General features: G+C 43.9%; 1 long non-coding RNA gene across 1 annotated transcript; it reads left to right on the top strand.

Annotated features, from left to right (window-relative positions):
• Positions 1-23,391: 23,391 nt before the first annotated feature.
• LOC148116341 (uncharacterized) lies at positions 23,392-24,488 on the top strand. Its single transcript, XR_015734208.1, has 2 exons — positions 23,392-23,531; positions 24,043-24,488. It is a non-coding gene; the product is annotated as an uncharacterized LOC148116341 (long non-coding RNA).
• Positions 24,489-25,325: the final 837 nt, after the last annotated feature.

Genomic DNA, 25,325 nt, shown 5'->3' on the forward strand with positions numbered 1-25,325 from the left:
TCGACAAGCTCAGCGTCTTAGCTACTGAGCCACCAAGATGAAACATTAAAACATTAATAACATTAAATCTGATTTAAAATTGACAAAGATAGGGAGGAGCACCATGACTACATGTTGTGGCCTCTTATTATCTAGAACAGGGGTCTCCAACCTTGACAACTTTAAGACTTGTGGACCTCAACTCCCAGAATTTCTCAGCCAGCAATGCTGGGAGTTGAGGTCCACAAGTCTTAAAGTTGCCAAGGTTGGAGACCTCTGATCTAGAACATCTGCCAAAGGCTGCTTCAACTATGAGTCAGCCAGATGATCCTACAAGCATAGAAGTGGACAAGGTCACAATTTACCACTCTGCTCTGTGCAAGACTCAACATGAAACAGCCCTGAGAAATGGCCAACCAAATTGTGCTTAAACATATCCTGTGAATGGGAGGGTGACACCATCTCAGTGGAAAATTGGTTCCTTTCTTAAACTGCTCAGATTAGCAATTTGTCTTGAGCTACAGCTGGAGTTTGCCTATCTAAACGGTAACGGTAAATGTTTCCCCTGTCCAGTCGTATCTGACTCTAGGGGGCAATGCTCATCTCTTTTTCTTAGCCAAGGGAGCCAGCATTATCCAAAGACCCTTTCTGTGGTCATAGGGCCAGCATTACTATATGTTGATGTGCCTATTAAATTAAATTGGTACCTATTTATCTACTTGCGTTTTGCATGCTTTTGAACTGCTAGGTGCACAGGAGCTGGGGCAAGTAACAGGAGCTCAACCCCTTGTGCGGTGCTTGGGTCTTGAACCCGGGCGATCAGCTTTCCAGCTGACAAGCTCAGCAGCATTGTTGTAACTGCTGAGCTATCACACCCCTATTCCCCTATCTATAATTCATTAATATAATTCATGTTTCCATGTTCTGCATTCTTGAATGATTCAGAATGTCTTCTGGAACTGCAATCCTATTTCCTGCTTCTCCCACATCTTGTCTTCTCTTTTTAAGGCTAAACATTCTAAATTCCAACACACACACAAACACACACACACACACACACACAGATATTTGGTTTGGTTTGATAGTCTGTTTTGCCTTTCTCTAAATCTTGAATTTCTCTGAATCCTTCTTCAAGTGTGGTGCCTGGAACTGGATGCAGTATTCAGAACAGAGTCTTACCAAAGCAGACTCGTATGGATCAATTATTTCCCATTATTTGGAAATTATATAGCTGTGAAGCAGCCCAAAACTCCATTTGCTGTCACACAGCTGGCTGATATTTAGTTTGTAATCAACTATTATTCCAATATCTTTTTTGTGTATTACCAAGAAAGCTTTCCCCATTCTGTATCTCTCTGCATTTGACTTCTGTTTCCTAAGTGATGGGATTTGCCTTTGACTATTATATTTCCTCCTGTGATATTCAGCCCATTTCATTAAACCCATCCTTCTCATTTTGAATTTTACTTCTGCCTTCTAAGGTGTTAACTACCCCCATCTAATTTTCTGTCTTCTGTAAATCTAATAACCATTCCCTCCACCTCTTCATCCAAAACCATTAATATAAATATTGAAGAGTTCAGACTAAACTCTTGTGGCACCACACTTGATAGCCATCGCAATTTGATGTGTAACCATCAAGGACCATTCTTTGAATACAATTTCCAGGCCAGCTATGTATCCACTTAATTGTCATGCCATCCAGACTTGTATAATTAGCTTGCTTCTAATCAGAGCGTCATGGGAGATTTTGTCGAAAGCTTTGCTTGAAATCAAGATATCATTATTGGTTTGTTTGTTTTATTTATACAGCCACACTCCCAAAAGACTCTCCACATAAAAAACCATATTAAAATACTTAATAGAATTATACAGCACATATATTAAAATGACCATAATGATTCTAAGGCAGGCATCTTCAGATTGAGAGGATTGCAACCTTAAAAGCTATGCTGAGCAGTTCAGAATAATATTTTTAACTAGTTAATGCTGGGATGGGAGTTGGATGGAGCCTGGAGATAATGGGGGCCACCCCTGAAAACCCCTGATTTTTAGTCCCTTCCACTGAGTTTTTTTTTATGATGGAGGCAGGGTGGGATACTCTTAGCTGCTGAAAATCCATTAAGGAAGTCAGAGAATTATAAAATAAAATCATGTAAGCCTGGGAATTTTTGTTTTCATCAAATCCATGCTGACTTGGGCTAAAGACCACTTTGTTTTCAAAGTGGTGATACATGAGACTGTTTATCATCTGCTTCGATCCCAAATATTAATGCCACATGGTATATTCTGCAGTTTCTTGCAGGCGTGTCTAGGGTAGGGTCCAAAAAGTCAAGATGGCAGCTTTTTGCACGAAACAGGAAAAAAAATAACATACAGATTTGAATATTAATAATATTTTTAGATTATCAAAAAATGGAGAGCGTTTTGCAATTGTAGAGCAAGAGTTGAAGCTCAAGTTTTATTTATGTGGGCTGTAAAAAGTTGGAAGACGTTCTGTTTTTGTGTATTTTCGTTTCTAAACTTTTTGTTTTCTGTTCTTCTATTTGCTATTTCTTTCTATATTCTGATTTTCTTTTCTCTTTCTTGACTGTTTTTTTTAAAATTTTTAAAATACATAATAAAATTATCCAAAAAAGATGGCAGCTGAGCAACCGCAAGATTTAAGCCCCACGCCTTCTTTACCTGTGCACAGTCACAACCGCCATCTTGGCTCCCTTGTCTCTCACTTCCAAATGACCCTAGATCCATGATGGCGAACCTATGGCATGTGTGCCACAGGTGGCACGTGAAGCCATATCAGTGGGCACTCGAGCTCAGCTCTGGCGCCCATGAGTGCGCCAGCCAACTGATTTTTGGGCCTTCCGGTCCCACCGGAAGTCGGCAAATGGGCCATTTCTGGCCTCTGGAGCAGGGTGAGGAAGGCCGTTTATGCCCTCCCCAGGCTCCTAGAAAGCCTCTGGAGCCTGGGGAATGCAAAAAATGGGCCTACCGGGCCCACCAGGCCATTATATGCCAAAAATGGGGGATGCGCGGGGGTGTCGCGCACACATGCGCAGGGGGTGGGGCACATAGAATTATGGGTGTGGGCACATGCGCATGCGACTCCCCTGCGCCCCCCCCCACTTTTGGCACATGACGGCAAAAAGGTTAGCCATCACTGCCCTAGATCCTCAGATTTGGATCCAACCCCCTTTTTAAATGTAGGAATACACATGCTTTTTCTAGCTGTCCAGCTTTTCATCTGTTCTTCAGACTTTCTTAAAAGTACTACAGGTAGTCCTCAAGTTAACAATCATTTCTTTAGCCAATGTTCAAAATTACAATGGCATTGACAAAAGTTACTTATGACTGGTCCTTGCACTTACAACTGTCACAACATCCTCACAGGGATAAAAATCCAGGCGTTTGGCAACCATTGTGCTTTTATGATGGTTGCGCACCCCGGGATTGTGTGACTACCATACTCAACCTTCTCAGTCAATTTCTGACAAGCAAAGTTAATGGGGAAACTGGATTTGCTTAATAATCATGTAATTCACTTTAAAAACTGCAGTGTTTCACTTAACAACCCTGGCAAAAAGTGGTCATCAAATTGGATGCAGCTCATTTAACAAGTGCCTTCCTTAGCAACGGAAATTCTGATCCCAATTGTAAATTGAGGACTTACAACATATAAAAGAGCAGCCAGATTATTGGTCCCAAAGGTGCTTTTTGAAAAAGCAACTGGACTTCCTTTGTTTTTTTTTCCTTGAAGACATTTCGCTGAAGAAGCCAAAAAACTTCTTCAGTTCTGTACTCAAATGAAAAGCTGTAAGGTCTTGTCTCTCCAATCTTCCCAAGAATGCAGAACTCTTGAAACTGCAGTGGTTCCAAAAGGAGCTTTTATTGACAGGCTTGTGATAACAAGAGATCTAGGCAAGAACTGAAGTTTCTCACTTAAAACCAGCTATTTAAAGCAATGCTAACCAAGCCCCTCCCACACTATATCCCTGCAGGGAAACAGAAACAGAAACTTCAGAAAGAGATTAACACAGTAATGCAGGAAACAGAAACCTCATATACAAATCACTCCATTCCTTCTCCCTTCCTCCCACCAAAATGCCAGCGTCCCTGTAGAAATATCTGGCCAGTGGTGGTATTCAGCCGGTTCAGATAGGTTCGGGAAAACCTGTAGTGGCCCACCCGCCCTGGCACTATGCCATCCTATTTAGCCACATTTTCTAAGCCGCGCACATGCATGCAAGCCGAGCAAAGTGCATTGCAGAAGGCACGCATTCACATTTTCAGTGCGTGACGAACCGGTGGTAAAATTATGTGAAACCCACCTCTGTCTGGGACCTGACAAAAGTGAAACGTCTTCAAGGAAAAACAAAGAAAGTCCAGTTGCCTTTTGAAGAAGCACCTTTGGGACAACCATGAACCTGGATGACTGAGAATCTGCATAGACATTTAGTCAGATTATTAGCATGTGAGAGCCTGAGTGGCGCAGCAGACTAATGCTACTGTTAAAGGTAGTATTTAGCTTCCAGCTGCCTGCAATTACTGTAAGTTCAATTCTCACCAGGCTCAAGGTTGACTCAGCATTTCAGCCTTTCTAAGGTAGGTAAAATGAGAACCCGGTTTGTGGGGGCAATAAGCTGACTTTGTATAAAATACACAAAAGTATGAAGGCTATTGCTTAACGCCTTGTAAGCTGCTCTGAGTCTCCAGAGAGGTTGGCATATAAATAAAAATAAAAATAAATAAATAAATAAATAATGTTCTTCAGGAGCTACTGGTGCAGTTCCTCTGTTCCTGCAGATTCAAACTCATGCACAATAAACTGACATTTAATAAAATGTGTAGCTCAAGGTTGACATGAAGGCGTCCTTGCCACTAGCACTGATGAGGTTACCTAGTTTGGGTTGTAGGAAGTTAGCACCCACCCCTCTCCTAGAAGAATGAAATATTTTAGGAAATATTAAAAAGGCAGAATATATTTCCCTGGATGAGAAATGGAGAAACATGTTTTAAAGACAAAGCAGCTTCCTGCCTCCCCCCACCTTTGCCAATGGACTATCATCTGCAACACAATAGGACCCATCTAGCAACAGAAACTCACCACATGGCACCTGGGAAGATTACATCAGCCAGCAAGGCTAGCTAAGACCGCCACCCCCTGGGACAACCAATCAGGATACTCTTCCTGTGCTCCAGGAAGTTCAAAGCTCAGTGAGAGCATAAAACCAAGGCACGCTCAGCATCTCGCCCCCTTTTCTGTTCAGGAACTCAAACCATGTGATCCTGTCCACCATTAGACCATCTTTCCAAGCAGTCTCCATGTTTCCAGTGTCTTTTTCCCCGCTTGGAGCTGAACCCAGAAGGATATTTCTTCCAACAGGGTAATGAAATGTCTGCAAAAAAACAAGCAAGTTCAGAGAGCACCAAGGACTCCTCAAACTGACATTTCCTGGCCAATTCCTAACAACCCCAAGCTTCAGTTCTGCTTCCTCTGTTCTCATCTAGGAGAACCTATACCCTATTGTTGGAGATGGACAGATCCCAACTAGAAGGAGATTCATCCTGCCTTGTCTTTTGTTATCCATTATGTTTCTGCCATCTCCACTGGGCAGCTAACATCCTGAACATGTTCTTTTCTTTTTCTTTTGAACATATCCAGACACGGCTCTTTTCTTCTGGTTCTGTTCTTCTTATTGAGCATTTCAGCTCCAGCTACACTTTTGTTTTCTTTATTTTCAGGCTCCTGCTTTGCATTCTTCCTCGGTCTGCTGACCCTCTTTTCTATTTTGCAGATCTGTCCTTCTTCGTGCGGCCACATTCGCTTCTTCTACTATCATCCTTTGTTTTGTTTTTTAAAAAATAGCTCTGTTTGCAATTGTGCTTTAATAGCTCCTTTTTTTAGCATCTCCCACCTATTTCAAGCTTCTTTCCCCCATCAGCTTCCCTGGCCGAGCATCCCGCCTTATCATTCAAAACCACCCCATCATCAGTTCTTGAGTCCATTTGTTCTGATTGTCACGAGAAGGCCATTTTTATATTCTGCCCCAGGCAGCCTGAATGCCTGGGGACATTCCATAGCTGCAGGAATGGCTATGGCTTGGTGGCACTCAAGAGTTTTTGATGAGCACCTAAAGAAGCAAGGATGAAAGCAGGACGCTCAATAACTGATCAATAAAACAGGTTACTGCCTCAAATATTCACTACATTTTACTTTTCGGGGAAGGGAGTAGTTCCGGTGGGCCAATGTTTCTCTGCCAACCTAAGGTATATTTCTCAAATGCCCCCAGTCTTTTTTTCTGAAGTTTCAATTATTTTTTCCTATTTTATTATCCTTTGTCCTTTTTCCTAATTGTTGGAAGAAATGTCCATCTGGGTTCAGTTCCAAGTGGGAAGAAAGACACTGGAAACATGGTGGCTGTTTGGAGAGGTGGTTTAATGGTGGACAGGACCACATGGTTTTGAGGTCCTGGGGAAAAGGGCAGAGATGCTGAGAGTGCCTGGGTTTTATGCTCTCACTGGGCTTTTGAATTTGAGTTTGTATTCTGATTGGTTGTCAGATTCCCATGGGGCCACACAGTGGTAACTTTGTAGGTTGTCTGTGTCCCAGGCTTGGTTGAGCCTTGCTGGGTGATGATGCAATGAAGGGGCTTTGGGCAATTCCTATTATGGCTCTGCTTGAAGGACATAGATCTTTGTTATGTTGAATAGACTGGCCCAGGCCTTAATGGCCCATTGACAAAGGTGAGGGGGCTGAGTTTCTGCCTCCCTTTTAGGGGAAATATTCTGCCCTTTTAATATTTCCTAAAATATCTCATTTTCCTAGGAGAGGGGTGGGTGCTAACTTCCTACCTTATTGCTCCTGCTGCTGCTATGACTTCAAACCTGGTTTTGATTAGTCTCATCTTCCTTCCTCCATCGATTGTAGGTGTGTTTCTCAACCTTCTCAACTTTAAAGACAGGCAGACTTCAATTCCCAGAATCCTAGGGAGTTCTGGAAGTTAAAGTCCACCCATCTTAAGGTTGACTAGTTTGAGAAACACCAGCCTGAGATCCTTCTCCCAGTAAATGGGTCAATAATACAGATTTTCACCGTTTCTGAGATTTGACTGAGTCTCACTTCATTGTGAGGGTTCTTTAGTCAGTTCATTCCAACTTTGGCTCCTTTCAGATGTGGTTTTGAAACAATGGTCAACATTCTTCTCAGCTAGCAATGGTTTGAGGGAGAAATCAACACTACTATCTGATTGGTTGGTTTAGGGGCCAACATGTTATGGAAACCCAGCCAGCATCCTTAATATATATTATAGCATAAGGTAATCCTCAATTTACGTCCACAATTGAGCCCAAAATTTCTGTTGCTAAGCAAGACAGTTGTTAAGTGAGTTTTGCCCCATTTTACAACCTTTCTTACCACAGTCATTAAGCGAATCACTGGAGTTGTTAAGTTAATAGCACAACTGTTAAGTAAACCTAGCTTCTCTTTTGATTTTGCTTGTCAGAAAGCTGCAAAAGGGGATCACATGACTCTGGGATCACATCACAGGGCATAAATACATGCCAATTGCCAAGCATCCAAATTTTGATCATGTGACCATGGGGATGTTGCAATGGTCATAAATGTGAAAAGCAGTTAGAAGTAACTTTTTTTCAATGCCATTTTAAGTTTGAATGGTCTCTAAATGAATGGTTAAGTCAAGGACTGCCTGCAATTCTGCTCACTTTACATATGGAAGTAAGAGATATATATGGAAGTGAGATAAAGGTAAAGGTTCCCCTTGCACATATGTGCTAGTCGTTCCCGACTCTAGAGGGCGGTGCTCAGTGGTGGGTTGCTACCGGTTTGCCCTGAATTGGGCAAACTGGTAGCACCGGCAGCAGGAGGCTCCGCCCACCCGCTTCTGAGCATGTGCAGAAGCGTTGCGCGTGCACACGAGCGAACCAATAGCAAACTAAATTGAAACTCACTACTGGCAGCGCTTATCTCCGTTTCAAAGCCGAAGAGCCAGCGCTGTCCGAAAACGTCTCCGTGGTCATGTGGCCGGCATGACTAAATGCCAAAAGCACACAGAACACTGTTACCTTCCCACCAAAGGTGGCCCCTATTTTTCAACTTGCATTTTTTACGTGCTTTTGAACTGCTAGGTTGGCAGAAGCTGGGACAAGTAATGGTGTTATAGAAATTAAGACTCACAAGATTTCCATGGGTGATCAGAGAGGTTTATTGCGCAAGGTTCAGTGCAACACAAGAAGCAAAGATTGAACCCCAAAAGATTCTAATGCAGTTACTCTTATCCATACTTTTGACATCTTATGATTGGTTACATTTCTGACAGCCCACAGTGACAATCCCCCCCCTTTGCTGCTATACCCTACAAGCTTACTAACGAGTGTCCCCTGTTAAGTGGGTCACAGGTGTTCTTGCATACCTATCTAAGTTTCCTGCCGTTATGTCTGTGGTTACCTCTGCTTGGCTAGGTATGATATTTTGCTCATGATGGTGTTTCTGGAACTTTCCAGCTGAGGAGGGTTTTGTTAACTCTGCGGTTTCACTTTTTGAACCTAGTACTAAAGAAAGGGGGCCCTTCAGAGATCCTCTAGACTGACCCCAGTATTATATCACTTTTATATCCAATTTCATTATTCTATATTATTTTTCCACATTATTCCAGCAGGTTTTGGTCTTTCATATTAATGGGAGCTCACCCCGTTACGCGGCACTAGGGATTCGAACCGCTGAACTGCCGACCTTTCGATTGACAAGCTCAGCATCTTAGCCACTGAGCCACCGCGTCCCTATTATGGAAGGGAGAGAGGCTCACAAAACAGATGGTTGTAAGTTGAAGACTATCTATATTGTATGACGGTAGCCAGCTTGGTTAATTGAGTTAAGCCATAGTTTAACAGAAAAGTAAAATCCTAGCAAAGTAAAATCCTGTGGTGTGGTAATAAAGGTGCTGGAGTAGCCTCAGGGCAATCCAGGTTGGAAGATCCCTGGAGACTTTTAGGGGAGGCATTTTCTCAACACCATCATATATCAACGAAGAATATTTTTTGAGGGTGGTGGTGGTAGGATACTATTTTGAATGGAAGGAAGAAGAGCTAGGAATGATTGAGGTTTGATAAGACGGGCATTGAATGGCAGGGACAGCCGTCACAATTCCTGGAAGTGCAAGCGATAATAGAAAGAGGTCAGCAGGAAGTAGCATCTATTGACCAAGGCAATTGCACAAGCCTCACAGCCAAATTCCCCCAGAGAAGTCGCTCTGGATTTTGCACTGAACTGTCCTCCACCCCCCCCCCCGCTCCCCCCAACCATCATTTCCTTTGTAAAGTAGTTAAAGAAGCAACTCGGAGCTAGACTTGCGGTATTCAGCAAAATCCAGCAGCACTTAACTGCCTTTTCATTGGAAGGGAACATGTTCTGCAAGTTTATTCGGATCCTTGGGGAGCGGGCTTTTCTCGTTGGATCATTTTGCTGCTTGTGGGGACCATGGAGGGTCGGGTGGGGAGGAGAGGGGGGCTTCCAGGAAGCAAGCCAGCAGGCCAAGAAGCTCCTCTGCTGTTTGCCTCCTGAGGCTGACAAGCTGAGATATTCTGCCACTGAAGACAGGGTGTGTGTATGTTTCTGCGACAGGGTTTAGTGGATGCCAATCGACAGGCAGAGGCAGGGCACGGAGGAAGAATACTGAAATCCCCACAGTGGAGGAATGGATTGTGAAAATGTCAGAATTCACAGCAATGGCAAAACTGACTGAAAGGGTTTTTTTTTTTTGGAAAGCGGAAACCTTATAAGGAACTTTTTGCTGAAGGAAAAGAGAAATGAAATGGTGATATATGGATCTGAGGATTAAGAAAGACATGAATTAAATGACAGCTGAAGGAACTTGTGTAACATCTCAGAGGGAGGAGGGACAATACGATTGTAATTTTCTATTGAAAAGAAGCTTGGAAGTCATTTATAGATTCTTTAACCTTCTTCCTTCCTTCCTTCCTTCCTTCCTTCCTTCCTTCCTTCCTTCCTTCCTTCCTTCCTTCCTCTCCCCCTCCCTCCCATTTGACTTTTATTCTGTGTAACAATTATTCATATAAATAAATTTATCTATCTGAATAAATAAATATAGGCAGTGGCAGGATGTCTGAATGGTGAGGTAATGCAAAAACAAATGGCTAGATCTGTATGATGGAAGGCTGGAAGTGGCATACAGTAAATGATGGGGGTGCACCACATAGTCACAGCTGCCATCTTGACTTTTTTGGACTTTACTTCCCAGAGATGTCCTAAGTGGGAGGAATAAATTAAAGGAATTTTCTTTCCTCACCACAGCTTTAATAAGGCTGACAAAGAGGAATGAAGCTAAGCTAAATTTGCAGAAAGGGGTGAAGAGGGGTGATGTGTTCCAAGCTAATTTATCAAGTTCACTTATGCTTACCAAAATTCTAATTCCTATTGCAGTTATTAAAAAGAAAGAAAGCAAGCAATCAATATTTTCCAGTTTACTGGTGCTTTGGGACTGAGGATATGGTAGAAAGAGCTGTATTGAGTTGAGAAGATGAAGCAGAGGGGGGAAAAAAAACACCATAAAGATATATTTATTATTTTATTTTCTTTACTGGGCATGCTGTCTTTCTACGTTCCTTAGAAATATTCTCCCGTTTTAAAATGTTATGATTTAAATGCCAGGCATCCCTGTGGTAAAATAATAATTTAAAAATAGAACATAGAATAACAGAGTTGGGAGGGACCTTGGAAATCTTCTAATCCAATCCCCTTCTCAAGCAAGAGATCCTATATCATTTCAGACAAATGGTTGTCCTATCTCTTCTTTAAAACCTCCAGTGATGGAGTGCCCAAAATGTCTGGAGGCAAGTGGTTCCATATCTTGCAACATGGCAGGGGTGCTCTTCGCCAGGATACCCCATGGCACTCTCCCATTCATGGCCCAAATTTTCCCCTCTTGCTGTTTATGCCACATCCTTCTTGGATTGGTTCTCCCTTCACCTTAAGGAGGATGTTTTTTGGTTTTTGGCTAAGATTTCTGGTCACTTTCTAAAACTCAAACCTTCTCCAAGTTTACTCATACTTCTGGATGGGTAGTTCTGCGTTAGCCTGTAAGCAACAGTATTTACAGTCTATGCCAGCAGTCACCAACTGGTGGTCCATGAGAAAATTTTGGTGGTCTGCAGAAAAATTGTTTGCATTTTTTATATTGCACTAAATCAGGGGTCCTCAAACTACGGCCCCTGGGACAGATACGTGCAATGAATGTTTGTGTTGCTGCAGAGAGTCTCCCCCTTCAGGGGTTTTTTGTAGGGGTCGGAGTAGGGCAGAAATTCTAACTTGGGGTCTGCTTCTGCCTCCTGGTGCGGGGCTTTGGGTGAAGGCTGGAGGGAATTGCCGCTGGTGGCAAAGAGCTGGAGGGCCTTGTTCCAGTGGGACTGCCTCATGACCTGGAGCTGGCTGACTATCTCAGCCCGCTGAGCCTCCAGGCACCAGTACCTGGCTTTGCACTCCCGCAGGTCTTCCCTCTGCTGAGCCTCCTTCTCCGTGAGATCCAATTTGAATTGAGTTGTTTTGTCAACTTTTTCTCATGGTGGATGCTTAGCTTCAACAACTGCTTCCTGTAGGGGGCCTAAGGAGCCCAGGTGGGGAGGGGAGGGGTGGCTGGGAGGGGAGGGGTGAGGAGAGGAGAGGTCGGCAAGGCACCCCTCAATGTGAGTGACATCGAGTGACATGCCCACCCACTCACATGACCACCTAGCCACGCCCACCCAGCCAGTCATTAGGCAGATCATATTAATGGCCCGCGGGATTTAAAATTATGAATTTAGTGGTCCCTGAGGTCCGAAAGGTTGGTGACCCCTGGTCTATGCAACAGAAAGAAAGGAATTGAGTGGACAATCCTACAAATTGTTGCAGGGTGAAGCCTTTTCTTCCCTTGTTAAAAAAATCATCCGATCCCACTTGTCTGAGTCATTTCAGAGTGATTTCATAAGGACTAGAAACAACCCCTTCAATTGGAGGACTCTCCAGGAGAAGCTGACATTATGGATGGGAGGTGAAACAGACTTGGATTTTTGCAGCAACTTGCTGGGAGGCTGGATGAGCTATTGATTGAAGAGGAAACTCTCCACTCCGTTGTGGCCGGAGGATTAATTTATGTTTGTTGAGAGAACCCTAATTAAGTCTCTTTAAGAGAAAGTTAACTTTAATGTACCCAGGTTAGCTGGGATGATATGGATCTTGAGATGAAATGAGGCTTGGATGCCTTCATTTGCAGTTGCAGGAATAGGACGACAATTAGGCATTGATCTTTAGGGAATGTATTACATTATTATGGTTGGTTGCATATAGTCAGCCAGATGTTTAGGCAGGATTTCACATTTTTATCCACCTACTGAATCCTCCCCAAGGATATCTGTGATAGGCAGATGTTGTCGTTTAACTGTGTTGCAGGAGATAAGCTATTCCAAGTAAAGCTGTCTTTGCAATTGACCGATGGGGATTTTGTCAATGCCGATGGTGTTCAGGTGGTGCTCCAGATCTCTTGGGACTACACCCAAGGCACCTATGATGATTGGTACTATCTTTGCTTTCTTTTGCCACAGTCGTTCTATTTCTATTTGCAGGTCTTTGTATTTTGTGATTTTTCTCCAGTTCTTTCTCTTCTCCTCTGCTGTCTCCAGGTACTGCAAAGTCCACTATCCAGACTTTTTTGTCTTTCTTATCAACAATTGATAGGTCTGGTGTGTTTTATGACAGGTGCTTGTTTGTCTGAATTCTAAAGTCCCAGAGCACATTAGTTTTTTCATTTTCTATTTACTCTACTATTGTAACGCTCTCTACATGGGGCTCCCCTTGGGGTGCACCCGGAGGCTCCAACTGGTGCAGAATGCGGCCGCGCGGGGGATTATGGGAGCGACTGGGCGCTCCCATGTGACTCCTCTCCTGCGCGAGCTGCATTGGCTTCCGGTGGACTTCCGGGTGCGCTTCAAGGTGTTGGTGATCACCTTTAAAGCGCTCCATGGCTTAGGGCCAGGGTACTTACAGGACCGCCTTCTGCCACCAATAGCCTCCCACCGGCCAGTTCGCTCCCACAGAGAGGGCCTCCTCAGGGTACCGTCAGCTAGACAATGCCGGCTGGCGACCCCCAGGAGGAGAGCCTTCTCTGTGGTGGCACCTACCCTTTGGAACAATCTACCCCCAGAGATACGAGTGATCTCCGACCTCCGGACCTTTCGTCGGGCCCTAAAAACTCATCTCTTTCAGTTAGCCGGTCTCTCTTGATTTTATGATTTTATGGTTGGTTTTAAATTTTGATATGGATTTTAAATTGATAAATTTTAAACTATGGGCCAAATTTAATTATTTTAAATCTATTTTTAATCGTACTTATGTAAAAAATGTTTTTTATTTTGGCTGTTCACCGCCCTGAGTCCGAAAGGAGAAGGGCGGTATAGAAATTCGAATAATAAATAATAAATAAATAAACTCTGTCTATTTTGTAGTCTCACCTCTTCTTGCAGGAGCTTACTGGGTGTCTACTGTTTCTTTCAGCTTCTTTGGGGAAGCATCATCATCACCATCATCTCCAGATAGTTTTTATTTCTTTCTTCAATTTTATACTCAGCTGTTTATTTAGAAGCAAAAGGCAGTACGGCTTCTCTTCTCATTTTTTCCCCTCTAACCATAACCCTCTAAAGGAGGTTTATTATTTATTTATTTATTATTCGAATTTCTATACCGCCCTTCTCCTTTCGGACTCAGGGCGGTGAACAGCCAAAATAAAAACATTTATACATAAATACGATTAAAAATAGATTTAAAATAATTAAATGTGGCCCATAGTTTAAAATTTATCAATTTAAAATCCATATCAAAATTTAAAACCAACCATAAAATCATAAAATCAAGAGAGACCGGCTAACTGAAAGAGATGAGTTTTTAGGGCCCGACGAAAGGTCCGGAGGTCGGAGATCACTCGTATCTCTGGGGGTAGATTGTTCCAAAGGGTAGGTGCCACCACAGAGAAGGCTCTCCTCCTGGGGGTCGCCAGCCGGCATTGTCTAGCCGACGGCACCCTGAGGAGGCCCTCTCTGTGGGAGCGAACTGGCCGGTGGGAGGCAATTGGTGGCAGAAGGTTGAGCTGCCCAAGAAATTGCTTCCCCAAAATGGCCCCCACTCCTGAACGTCTACAGTTGAAGGTGGACTAGGACCTGTTCTCCTTGTTTCCAGTTCAGCATCTTCACCATTACACCACCACCATGCTCTCTCTAAACCTAGAAATACTGTGTGTGTGTGTGTGTGTGTGTGTGTGTGTGTGTGCGTGTGTGTGTGTATGTGTGTATTTATGTGTGTGCATATATATATACCGTATTTTTTGGACTATAAGACGCACCTAAATTTAGACAAGGAAAACAACAAAAAATGTTTTGGGCGTCCGTGCGCCCCATTTTCGGCCCTTTTGGGGGGCCTTTTTTCAGCCCTTTTCCAGCCTTTTTGGGGCCATTTTTGAGGCTTTTTTCAGCCTGTTTTTAGGCTTTTTTGGCCCATTTTCAAGAGGTTATTTTTGGCCGGTTTTTTTCTGAGAAAAAAGGACAGAAAAAAGCCTCAAAAAGGGGCCAAAAAAAGCCCCACAAATGGGCCAAAAAAGGACTGAAAAAGGCTGAAAACACAGTCAAGAATTGTCCAGTTCGTAAAATAAATCCAAGGCCGATAATGTTGTTTCCAAAGATGCAATGTGACACGATAGTAGTTAGTTTTGTCCATCACAGAGTCTGAATGGCCACCTCACCCCCTTTTATACCCTGTGGGGTGTGGTCCAGCTTAATCTCTGGCACGCCTCCTTTTCTCTTGTGTGCGCTTATCTCTGTGACGCTGCCGAGGATCCAGCCAAGACTCATTTCCCTCATCACTGTCCACCTGTGGCTGCGTGGACGTGCTTGACCCCGGCCCTATCTCTTGCCCTTCGGCGGACACCGAAGGCATTGCCAGAGAGGAGGGTCCTGGAGAGGGAGGCCTTGCCAACTCCTCTCCTTCACTCTCGGAGTCCTCTCCTGCCGATGACACAGGCTCAGGTAACGGAGCCACAACAGTTTGGGCAATGAAATGCCTGAAAGAAAATAACCAAGCTCAGAGAGTACTAAGGACCCCTCCTCGTAATCTCTACCCACAGTGACACCAAACAGCACCAGTTGGATTGGAGCGATACACAAATAATTGGCCACGCTAACACCTGCCCTGTGTCAGGCCTGGAAGCCATCTTTTTATACTAGGCCTTCAGACCTGCCACATTTACTACTGTGGGAAACTGGGAGGGGGATTGTATGGAGCCAGGGTGATATATAGTCATAAAAGCATTCCTTCCTCAGAAAGTCAAGGACAAATTGCCCTGCACCTGGAAGACTGGACTTGGGAGGCATCTCCAGTTGGGACGATGTTTGATTGGACCATGGGATGGGTTTGTGGGTGTTGGGCAGGGACTTCAACTTTTCTTTGGGTGGGGAAAACCAGGAAACTTTCAGATTTGGGTTTTCCCAGATGTGCCAATATAACATCTTTAATAAAAAGAGCCTGTAGTACAGTGAACTAAAGCACTGTTATTAGCATCTGCTGCTTGCAATTACTGCAAGTTCAAATCTCACCAGGCTCAAGGTTGACTCAGCCTTCCATCCTTTCTAAGGTAGGTAAAATGAGGACCCAGATTGTGAGGGCAATAAGCTGACTTTGTATAAATATACCAAAGTATGAAGGCTATTGCTTAACGCATTGTAAGCCGCCCTGAGTCTCTGGAGAAGGGCGGCATATAAATAAAAGCAAAAAATAAAAATAAAAATGTAGCTTTGAGGAACTTCAAGCCTGGGAGTTTTCTTTCGTTGGGGGTGTTACTTGGAACCCTGACATTAACCCGAATCGCTTTTAAAACAAATTACCAGCTCCCTGGATCCAGGGGTGCTGTATGGGGTTCTGAGCCCCAATACGGCTGATTCCGGATCTCCGCACTTTCCGTAAGGCCCTGAAGACATTTTTATTTCAGCAAGCCGGCCTGGCCTGAATAGGTTTTAGGGGTTTTTTAATTGTATTGCTAGGGGTTTTAAATTGGGGCAGCCGTTTAATTTAATTTATTTTTAATTATTTTAACTTTTATATTGTATGTTATTTTAATTCTCGGCTGTTCACCGCCCTGAGTCCCTTCGGGGAGAAGGGTGGGATATAAATTAAATAAATAAATAAATAAATAAATAAATAAATAAATGCCAACCCAAAACCAGGCAGCGTGAAGACTCAGGGAAGGTAGAGGAGGAGATGACACCATGCTCATGAATTCATTGAGGCCTAGCACTCCACAATCAATTCCTATCAACAGACACATTGACCTACAACCAGCCTATGAACCTCTCAGAATCCAAATCAACTGTACAGCCAACCAGAGACAGCACCGACCCTCAACCAACCCACGCAAGCCCCACCCCCAGCAGTTCACTTCTAATGACCCTCACCTGGTGTAACCTCCCCATCACAAGACCCATCACAAGACTCCTACTGATGACTCATACCTGACCCGTCACAAGACCCATTACAAGATCCTCACTTGACACACCCACACCTAACCAATCACAAGACCTATTGACCACACGAAGACCCTTATAAACAGAAGAACAATGACATCCCCTAAATTCCCCTGAAGATGTTACCTAGTTTGTTAATGCAATGTTTGGAAACCAACCCACAAGCTTGGAGAACAAACCTTCACCCTCATCCTACACCAGTCGTGGTATTCAGCTGGTTCGGACTGGTTTGGGTGAACTGGTAGTGGCGACCTGCAGGTGGGCCAGCCCACCCACTGTTGTGGTCCGCCAGCAGCCTGAAGAGCTGGCAGCGGAGTCGGACAGTGAGGAGGCTGGGGAGGAACATGGGCCAGTCCTGGAGTCTGGGGAAGGCCCGGACGAGGGCTCTGCATTGGAGGCAGAGATGGGGGTCATCTGGGAGTGATGCGCGGACTCTGGAGCCTCCAGATTTGGACAGCAGAGAGGAGGAGGAATAGGAGGAGCCTGTTCCTAGTACGCACATGCGCAGAGCTGCCAGAAGGCACGAACAGTTAAAACAAAAGGAACAACTCAGGAGTAAGGCCTGGAGATGATTGGCCCCTCCCATAAGGCTTAAAAGAGGAGCAAAGGCACGTGGGCACTTTGCAGGAAAGCAATGTTGTTAATTCTGTTCCCAGTCGGCATCTCTGTTTGATTCTGGAATCCGTGTGGCTTTGTCAAGTAGGTCTTTGGCAGAGTGACAAGGGAGATAAAGGTTGGTGATTATCCTGAAGAACTTCTCCCAAAGGATTTTTTGCAACTAACTGGGACTCAGCTGTGAATGGACATAATTCACAGCTGTTGCAATAAAAGAGGTTTTTGGGACTACTCGTGTGTTTTAATGACTCAGGAAGCCTAGGTCACAACACCCGTCTCGGCGCTATGCCGTTCTATTTGGCCACATTTTCTAAGCTGAACACATGTGTGCAAGCTGTGCGCGCGAGCAAAGCACGTGTGGAAGGCCATGTGCATGCACGGAAGGCACACTCGCTCACATTTTTGGTGCACGGCGAACCAGTGCTAAAATTATGTGAAACTACCTCTGCCCTACACCTGAGCTACAGATATTCTCCACTATTGCAAACCCTTTCTTTTACTCTGTGTTTATCCTCGACTAGCAAAAGTGCTGTATGAATTTTAATGGCAATGGAATGAACGACAAGCCAATGCAGCTTGGCCCACAGAGTGACCTGCCAATGGCAGCTTGAGTTGAAGCCAAACCATTTCTGTTCCAAGGCCAGTTGCAAAGCAGACAACATTCACACCTTCTGTTATATTGAAATGTAAAGGCTGTTTCTCTTTCTCTCTCTCCCCCATCTCCTTAGCTTCCCTAATGGAGAGTTGCAATGATCTGAACCCCATCCCCCGTTATCTATGGAACGCTTGGCACTTCATAAATATTAAACTATGACATTATGGACCGCAGAGCAGGGAGTCTGTAAACCCAAGAAATCAAAGGCAGATAAATAACCAATCAACACCCCCGGCTATCACTCAAATGGGGCTGAGGAATTGTTTGCTACGATCTGAGCCAGGGAGGGAGATTGAGGCCATAAGGGATGGCAAGAAGAGATGCTGAAATTCTGTGGGCCTTAGAGGCTGCTTCATTGAAGTTCTGAGACAAAATTAAGCTGGGCAAATCAAGTATAGTTTTTTTTTTTAATGGGAAAAATGAGCTTTAAACCCATTTGTATCATTTAAACTCACTTGTGAATTCAGGCCCAGATACCACTGTACTCCGCACGATACCACATTCAGGAGTAGAATCTAGATCTCAAGTATCTTTTAATCCTTAAATTGTAAGAAAACGCATGGTGAATCTCAAGATGCTTTATACTGCACTAGTGACCCATACTTAGAATACTGCATCCCAGTGTTGTGGCTCCGTTACCTGAGCCTCTGTCATTGGCAGGAGAGGACTCCGAGAGTGAAGGAGAGGAGTTGGCAAGGCCTCCCTCTCCAGGACCCTCCTCTCTAGCAATGCCTTCAGTATCCGCCAAAGGTCAAGAGATAGGCCTGAGGCCTATTATTTAATAATAGGCCTGAGGCCTATTATTTATTTATTTATTTATTTAATTTATATCCCACCCTTCTCCCCGAAGGGACTCAGGGCGGTGAACAGCCGAGAATTAAAATAACATACAATATAAAAGTTAAAATAATTAAAAATAAATTAAATTAAACGGCCGCCCCAATTTAAAACCCCTAGCAATACAATTAAAAAACCCCTAAAACCTATTCAGGCCAGGCCGGCTTGCTGAAATAAAAATGTCTTCAGGGCCTTACGGAAAGTGCGGAGATCCGGAATCAGCCGTATTGGGGCTCAGAACCCCATACAGCACCCCTGGATCCAGGGAGCTGGTAATTTGTTTTAAAGGCGATTCGGGTTAATGTCAGGGTTCCAAGTAACACCCCCAACGAAAGAAAACTCCCAGGCTTGAAGTTCCTCAAAGCTACATTTTTATTTTTATTTTTTGCTTTAATTTATATGCCGCCCTTCTCCGGAGACTCAGGGCGGCTTACAATGCGTTAAGCAATAGCCTTCATCCTTTTGTATATTTATACAAAGTCAGCTTATTGCCCCCACAATCTGGGTCCTCATTTCACCTACCTTAGAAAGGATGGAAGGCTGAGTCAACCTTGAGCCTGGTGAGATTTGAACTTGCAGTAATTGCAAGCAGCAGATGCTAATAACAGTGCTTTAGTCCACTGTACTACAGGCTCTTTTTATTAGAGATGTCATATTGGCACATCTGGGAAAACCCGAATCTGAAAGTTTCCTGGTTTTCCCCACCCAAAGAAAAGTTCAAGTCCCTGCCCAACACCCACAAACCCATCACATGGTCCAATCAAACATCGTCCCAACTGGAGATGCCTCCCAAGTCCAGCCTTCCAGGTGCAGGGCAATTTGTCCTTGACTTTCTGAGGAAGGAATGCTTTTATGACTATATATCACCCTGGCTCCATACAATCCCCCTCCCAGTTTCCCACAGTAGTAAATGTGGCAGGTCTGAAGGCCTAGTACAAAAGATGGCTTCCAGGCCTGACACATGGCAGATGTTAGCGTGGCCAATGATTTTTGTATTGCTCCAATCCAACTGGTACTGTTTGGTGTCGGTGTGGGTAGAGATTAAGAGGAGGGGTCCTTAGTACTCTCTGAGTTTGGTTGTTTTCTTTCAGGCATTTCATTGCCCAAACTGTTGTGGCTCCGTTACTTGAGCCTGTGTCATCGGCAGGAGAGGACTCCGAGAGTGAAGGAGAGGAGTTGGCAAGGCCTTCCTCTCCAGGACCCTCCTCTCTGGCAATGCCTTCGGTGTCCGCCGTAGGGCAAGAGATAGGCCTGAGGCCAAGCACGTCCACGCAGCCACAGGTGGACAGTAATGAGGGAGATGAGTCTTGGCTGGATCCTCGGCAGCGTCGCAGAGATAAGCGCGCACAACAGAAGAAGAGGCGTGCCAGAGATTAAGCTGAGTCACTGGACCACACCCCACAGGGTATAAAAGGGGGTGAGGTGGCCATTCAGACTCTGTGACGGACAAAACTAACTACTATCGAATCACATTGCATCTTTGGAAACAACATTATCTGCCTTGGATTTAATTACGGACTGGACTTGACAATTCTTGAACTGTGTGTATTTTGTTAATGAGTAAAGTCTTGGCAAGCAGCTACTGGGTTGCTGCCAATCCTCTTATCGAAAGAATTGGTTGTCTGCCAGTTTATTTAACCCCGGCTGTCTGTTTGTGTACGTGTGTGAGACGGGGACAGAACACCCAGTTCTGGTCACTACGATGCAGAAAAGATGTTGAGACTTTGGCAAGTGTGCAGAGAAAAGCAACCAAAATAAGATAAAAGATCTGGAGGTTAAATTGTATGATGAATGATTGAGGGAGCTGGGTAAGTCTTGCGTATCAAAGAGAAGGATTAGGGTGACATGATAGCTGTCTTTCGGTAGTTGAAGGGCTGTCACCCTTCAGTGGATTGATATTCTCCAAAGAACCAGAGGGCAGGACAAGAAGCAACATGTGAAAGTTTGTTAAAGAGAGATCCAACCATGAAGTAAGGAGAAATTTTCTGACAGAACAATTAATCAATGGAATAGTTTGCTTCCTAGAGTTGTGGATGCTCCATCACTGAAGGTTTTCAAAAATAGACTGGACAACCAATTTGACTGGAATAGCATAAAGCTCCAGTCTTGAGTAGGGGTTGGACTAGGAGAACTCCCAGGTCCGTTCCAGCCCTATGATTCTATATTTATGCTCTGTGCTGAAAAAGTGATGTCCTGTTTGGTTTGCAGAACTAGGCAAGAACATATCCAATACACCAGGGGTGTCAAACTTGCATCATCATGGCGTCATCACATTACATATTGCGACTTTCCCCCCTTCGCTAAACCAGGCGTGGGCATGGCCAGCGCATGATGTATCCAGCCCGTGGGCCGTGTGTTTGACAGCCCTGTAATACACCTTCCTCCTATTTTCCCCAAAACAACAACCCTGTGAGATGAGTTGGGTTGAGAGAGAGTGATTGGCTCAAGGTTATCCAGCTGGCTTTCACAGCTAAGATGGGACCAGAACTCACGGTCTCTTATTTGTACCCTAATGCCTTAAGCACTAAATCAAACTGGCTGTAAAAGTATGGCTTTTCCCCTTGATCTAGGGATGGATAAGTGATGAGCATACAAGATTTTGTCCCTTGAACTAGATGCTTCTCATTTCAGAATGTGTATGATCGCTGTTCTACTTTGTTCTGTGATTTCTGCATTGTTTTCATTGCTGAAAGCTACCCAGTGCTCTCATAAAGTTGAGTAGCCTTCTAAATAAAATTAAATAAACGACTGACAAACTGACTAACTGATTGAAGCCTCCCAGATCTGGTCTACAAAACTTCTGTATGACAGCACTGTGAGGCAAAAAACCATCATTCTGCGCCACTGGCTATTGATTGTCTGTATCTGTTAGCTCTATGGCTGTTTTTGCTTTCAATAAGTGTTGGTTGAAAGTGCTGGGAATTGTGATCTAACTCATCTAAAGGTGTAGAGCTGGAGAAATCCTAAGGGTTTAGAAGTAGATAATATATTATCATAATTATGCTGCAAAAACAATTCAGAACTGCAGAACTAAAATACTTGGTTCACTTAATGGGAAGACGTTGTAAGGCCGTAATTCATGCTAAAGGTTACCCAACTAAGTATTAACTGACGTGATAATTTTTGTATAGCTCATTTTTTTCTATGGTGATAATTTTTGTATATCTTGTTTTTTCTACATGTTTCACTTTTCTTCTTTATACTGTAACTGCTATTCTAATAGCAAAACCTTCATAAAAGTTATTGCATTACATTCTTGATTAAATTATCTCAAAAAATTAATTAAAATTAAATTAAAAATTAAATTAAACTCCAAAAAAAGTGGCGTTACTAGCTTGTTTTAGAAAATACACTTTTCCCAAAAGGTTTCCACAATTTAGGTGACTACTGTAGAGCAAGGGTGAATGCAGCCTGGATGTGTTGGCGAGAATTCACCGGTGTGTTATGTGACAGACGAATGCCAACCCGTCTTAAATCTAAGATTTACAAGACAACCATCTGCCCTGTTGCATTGTATGGCACTGAATGCTTGACAGCAACAACAGGGACCGAAAGCTATCTCCATGCCAAGGAAATGCGAATGCTACGTTGGCTATCAGGCATCTCCCTTCCTGACCACATCACAAATGACACCATTTGCCAACATTTTGGTGTGGCACCCATTATAGAGCAGATAGAGAAGACTGCCTCCGCTGGTATGGACATGTCCTGAGAGCAGCACCTTCCACTATGGCCAAGACTGTCTACCAACTAGAAGTCAATAGTCGGTGACTTCGTGGGCATCCAAAACAGAGATGGCAAGACACCATCAACAAAGATATGCAAGCTGTGGGCCTGTGCCCTGGAGATGCAAAGTGGTGCTCAATAATCCGAAAAGCGGATCCTGCATTTGCGGGAATACGCTAGGAAGAATATAGATAGATGATAGATAGATTGATAGATAGATAGATAGATAGATAGATAGATAGACAGAGTGAGTGAGAGAGAGAGAGAGAGAGAGAGAGAGAGAGAGAGAGAGAGAGACTGAGTTATGGAAGGCAGCAAAAGATTTTTTATGCGCAGAAGAGGGTTACGCAGATGAACATGGCAGAGAAGTAGCCCTGCCACAATCATTCTAATTTGGTAACAGATTGATCACTGCTAATAATTTCTCCAACTTGTTGCCCTCCACACGTTGGATGGTGGACAAATGACAGAAGCATTAGCCCAATAGGATAGAAGAAGTACTAAGGTGTGGAAAGATGCATGGAAACAGTGCTTTTCAAACTTTTTAAAAACTTGTAGATGTGTAGACTTCAACTCCCAGAATGCTGGCTGGGGAAATTTGGAAACGGAAGTCCACACATCTTCAAGTTGCCAAGTTTGAAAAAGAAAACTGATTTAGAAGAATGCTGAGTCTGCTCGCCTTTCCATCCAGGATCCCGACTGAAGCCTCATCGGAGCATCCCTTCTCTCAAAAAAGAAAGCTCAGAAGACTGGCTGAAATCTTCAGGCAGCTCTTCTTATACAGCAGCCTTTCTAGCTGCATTTTCCTTCTGCAGCTCCCTTCTGGCCTCCTCCCCTCTCCTTTCAGTCTCGGTTCCTCTCCCGTCAGGTCAGTTTCAGCCGCAACGGGCCCCCGTAATGTATCTCCTTGAGTTTGCCTGCCAACCTCTCCCGGCTGTTGACGGGAAGCAAGGCCCATCTCAGACACTCTTGCTGGGATTGTACTTCCTGAGACCTGACTCCCTAAAGACACGGGCTGAGAGAAAGAAGACGTGGTATTTCCAGTAGCTCATTGCTATCTTGAGGTCTTGATGTGGAAAGGCATTTATCAGAAGAATCAGCAACCGTGCAGGAGGGGGGCAGTTTGCAAGAGCGAGGAAGAGACATATGGGTAAGGGCAGACCCCTTCATTCCCACCCTCAAAACCCTTGCAAGGAGCAATTTTACATTAGCTGAATTTGTTCTTCTCCAACTTGGTGCCCTCCAGATGTTTTTGGCAATAAGAACCATCATTTGTATCTGGGCTGGTTGGGGAGGATGAAAACCAGGAGTCCAACCCATTCTAGAAGTTACCTGGCTGAGAGTAGATGTTGTCCATCTGGCCAAATTTAACAACACTACAGGGAAATTGCGTGGCCGAAAGGACCTTGCAGAAAGTCTTGAAAGAGAGCAGTATAAAAGCAACAAGCAAAGCTAGCAAACATTGTCTTTCTGGTTACATATTTCAAAATCAGGTGGTGATGGTGGGAAGATCAGAGGAAATTCTGTTTACAATAAATAGATGATTCCACTTGAGATTATTGTTACGTGCGGTGGCAGCCCATTTCAGATGGCAGAGATAAATGTTTATGTCTGAATGAAATTAAGAGAACCTGTACCTTAATTCCTTCAAAATATTTTAGGCTCAACAAGAAAGACAAGAGCTGTTCCCACAGACCTGACTCCAGGTTTGAAGATGCTGCCTGCAAAGGACCATCATGGAGTGCCATTATTTGGGGGAAAGGTGGACCCATATTCAGTCCATCCATCCATCTGATGAAACTCCTGTTGTACTGAACTTAAGAGTAGGCAGCTGCATTTGATGGAAAAATCCTCTTATTTTTCACCCAATATAGGATCATTCTGGGACAAGGCTAACTAAGCCATTCCAGATGTGGCTGAATTATATCTTCCATCGCTCCACATGACCATCTTTCCTGGATTTGAGTAATGGATTGAGTTGAAAGGCAGGGTAGAAACAAAATGAATGAGTGCTTGGAGTTGTAGTTTAACAACATCTGGAAAGCCACAGATTGTCTAGCTTTGCAATGGATTATTGTGGGAAATTAAAATGGCAGCCTCAACAATATGTCAAGGCCTCATTATCTGTCTATTCTGCCTTCCTGTCTTGTCTATATAAAAACGAGGCAATTTGGAGCCTTCCGAATGTTTTTGAACAATAATTCTCCCAAGTCTAGCCAGTGGTTCTGCTGGCTGGAGAGTCCAAGAAGCTGAAGATCAACACATCCATAGAATAAACACAGCTGAGGGGGGAAGAGAAACTATAGAGGTTTACTAATGTGGCACATAGGATATATGGATATACAGGTAGTCCTTGACTTACAACAGTTCATTTACAACTGTTCAAAATTACAATGGCACTGAAAAAAATGACATGACCTTTTTTCACACTTACGACCTTTGCAGTATCCCCATGGTCACGTGATAAAAATTCAGACACTTGACACTTGACACTATGACAGTCACGGCGTCCCAGGGTCATGTGATCATCTTTTGCAACTTTTGACAAGCAAAGTCAATGGGAAAGCCAGATTCACCTAACAACCATGTTACTAAAGGTATCTTAAGCAATAGTCTCCGACTTTTGATGCTGCTGGATGCAGATGAACATGGACTGCATGAAATGAATGCCAAATGGTTGCCATGCAATTAAAGGCTTGGCCTCTCCTAAAATGGCTGCCACAATGGGGACAATATTGGTCTTAAAAGAATTACTTATTGGAAGACAAAATGATGAGGTTGCTCCCTCTTGTCTTGCACCAAGTTACTTCTTTGCACCCCTAGCTCATGTCTGACATTGTGAGTGGAACATAAAATATTACAGTGGGATGTGGCCACCTCCAGTTTCATTTTATTCATGGAGTTTTTCCCAGTGGTGAAATCTTGCCGGTTCTGTCCAGCTTTC

Source organism: Pantherophis guttatus, chromosome 1, assembly GCF_059756535.1.
Source record: "Pantherophis guttatus breed Tessera chromosome 1, ASM5975653v1, whole genome shotgun sequence".
Classification (NCBI taxonomy): Eukaryota; Metazoa; Chordata; class Lepidosauria; order Squamata; family Colubridae; genus Pantherophis; species Pantherophis guttatus.